The sequence below is a fragment of the Tenrec ecaudatus genome, chromosome 11 (assembly GCF_050624435.1).
Source record: "Tenrec ecaudatus isolate mTenEca1 chromosome 11, mTenEca1.hap1, whole genome shotgun sequence".
Lineage (NCBI taxonomy): Eukaryota > Metazoa > Chordata > Mammalia > Afrosoricida > Tenrecidae > Tenrec > Tenrec ecaudatus.
In genome coordinates this window covers 134,128,096-134,130,994 of record NC_134540.1, presented here as the reverse complement: position 1 = coordinate 134,130,994, position 2,899 = coordinate 134,128,096, and the positions used below count along the sequence as shown (strand labels likewise).

The 2,899-nt window shown below is 40.3% G+C and overlaps 1 pseudogene; it reads left to right on the top strand.

Annotated features, from left to right (window-relative positions):
- Positions 1-1,976: 1,976 nt before the first annotated feature.
- LOC142461078 (cytochrome c pseudogene) lies at positions 1,977-2,292 on the top strand (annotated as a pseudogene).
- The last annotated feature ends 607 nt before the right edge of the window (positions 2,293-2,899 follow it).

Sequence of the window (2,899 nt, the reverse complement as noted above, 5' to 3'; positions counted from 1 at the left end):
AACATGCCCATATATGCGCATGGTGGCACTGTCATCAATAACAAAATCATGTTTCCAGCCGAGATGTGCATCAGTAGAAAAGTGGATAATGAAACTTTGGTACACACACAATAAGGTATAGCATACATCACCTCGTAACAAACAGTGATGTAACCACAACGTATCTCTTGGCATAGATTGACCTGCAGAACACTATGCTGAGTAAACTGCTTTCATAAAGGGGCCGGGGGTGGGGGGCAATGATTTTCATGGTAAAGGAAACAGACTATATGCTAAAGGAAACTTTACATCCTTTGAAGGATATGAAGTTGGGATAGCGTACAAGGGAAGATGAAGCAATAGGTTAGAGGGTGGACAGGTAGATGGTAGACTTGAGTGAAGGAATCTAAAAGAGGGAGAAGAGCAATCAAAGGTCAGGCTAAGCTATTGGGGGTTTGATAAGTAGCTTAAAATGTTGAATACAAAATTTTTTTCCTCATTTTTTTTAACAATTTATTGGGGCTCATACAACTCTTATCACAGTTCATACATATACATACATCAATTGAATACAAAATTTATTATCTGAACTCTAAATCCCCACCTAATCTCCAATGAAAAAAATGACTGTTTTAGAAGAAAGGATTATTCCTTTGATATCCCCCCTCCCACCCAAATAAAAACAATGACATGGCCTTCTGAATCTGGGTCAGCAGATGTCTGTATATTAATTGGATTTTATAAAGCACCCTAAGAAGACAAGAAACCCTGGTGGCAAAGTGGGTTATGTGGTGGGCTACTTACTGCAAGGTCAGCAGTTTGAAACCACCAGCTACTGTGCAAGAGAAAGACGAGGCTTTCTACTCCCATAAAGAGTGACAGTCTAGGGAATCCCCAGGGATAGTTCTACCTTGTCCTAGGGATTCCTATGATTCAGAATAGACTCAATGGCAGTAAGTTTAGAGAGTAAGAAATCTAAGATAAGTGCATTGCTCAGATAATGTCTCTGAAGCCACTCACTGACTTCAGAGATGTGTTTCATTTCTCATAAACCCTGCACATATGAACTGCTATACTACTAGTGATATTTTACTTATGCTTATATTGTTATTGTTAAATGCTGTCCAGGTATGTCCAGCTCACAGGAACCCGATGGACAGCAGAACCAGACAGTTCCCATTCCGCCGCCACCCCCACAATTATTCTAATGCTTCAGCTTATTATTGTGGTCACTGCATCAATCCATCTCCTTGAGGGTCTTCCTCGTTTCTCCTGACCAGGTACTTTACTAAGCAATATATCCCTTCCCAGGAACTGGTCTATCTTGATGACCATCTGAAGCTTTCCTTTTTGCGAATGCACTCAGTCCAGCTTTGACTTTCCCTTCAATATCATTGGTACTTGATCATGAATGTTTATCAACTCAATTCAATGCACAGCCAGTGAATTCAGGTTGACTCATGGCAACCTGATAGGACAAGGCAGAACTGTGCCTGTGAGTTTCTGAGAATTCAGCTATATATAGGAGTAGAAAGCCCCATCTTTCCCCTGCAGTGCTACTGCTGGTTTCAAACTGCTTACCTCATGGTTAGCAGCCCAACACGTAACCAGCAAGCCACCCAGACTCCTGTAATGTTTATAGGAAACCAATTATGTTTAGTGTAGCACTCTGTGCAGTCTTTCCGCCTTCTTTGATGCATCTTGCTGCATTGCGTATTTTGATCATGGAGTCCTTGAATATTTCAACTCAAGCCTTGAATAGATCTTCATTTTTATTTCCACTTTAAATGGCCTCAGTGTGTTTTTCCTTGCCCCTTACCCTAATTTCAAACCCGAGGGACTCAGCTTGGGTACTGTATCTAACAATATTCTGCTGTTATTCATAAGATTTTTGTGGGCTACTCATTCATAATCAGACAGCCTCGCTTAGCGAGCGGGACATCCAGCCTCTGGATGCGGTATGGTTGAGTGACACGCAACGAGAGCGTGAATTCGCGATGGCTGACATTGAGACGAGCAAGAAGGTTTTTGTTCAGCAGTGTGGCCAGTGCCACACTGTGGAAAAGGGGGGCAAACACAAGACTGGGCCAAACCTCCATGGTTTGTTTGGGAGGAAGACTGGCCAAGCCCCTGGATTCAGTTACACAGATGCCAATAAGACCAAAGGTACCAATCACCTGGGGAGAGGACACACTGATGGAGTATTTGGAGAATCCCAAGAAGTACATCCCTGAGACAAAAATGATCTTTGCCGGCATTAAGAAGAAGGGACAAAGGGAAGACTTGATATCTTATCTCAAAAAATGTTATTAATGAGTAATAGTTGGCCACTGCCTTATTTATTATAAAAGAGGAATGTCTTGTGACCTTTTTTAACATGTACCATAATCAAATTGATCTCATACACCAGAAATCAGATCATGAATGACTGATAAGGATATTTTGTTTAGACAGTCCTATTAAATTAAAGATAGGCTGTGGTTAAATGACTAATCAGATGTTTAAACTTTTTTTTGTATTTCTTTTTTTTAAAACATTTTATTAGGGGCTCATACAACTCTTATCACAATCCATACATATACATACATCAATTGTATAAAGTACATCTGTACATTCTTTGCCTTAATCATTTTCTTTTATTTTTTTCCCTTTCTTTTTTTTACATTTTATTAGGGACTCATACAACTCTTATCACAATCCATACGTATACATACATCAATTGTATAAAGCACATCCATACATTCCCTGCCCCAATCATTCTCAAAGCATTTGCTCTCCACTTAAGCCCTTTGCATCAAGTCCTCTTTTTTTTCCCCTCCATCCCCGCTCACCCCTCCCTCATGCACCCTTGGTAATTTATACATAGTTATTTTGTCATATCTTGCCCTATCCGGAGTCTCCCTTCCCAGATGTTTAAACT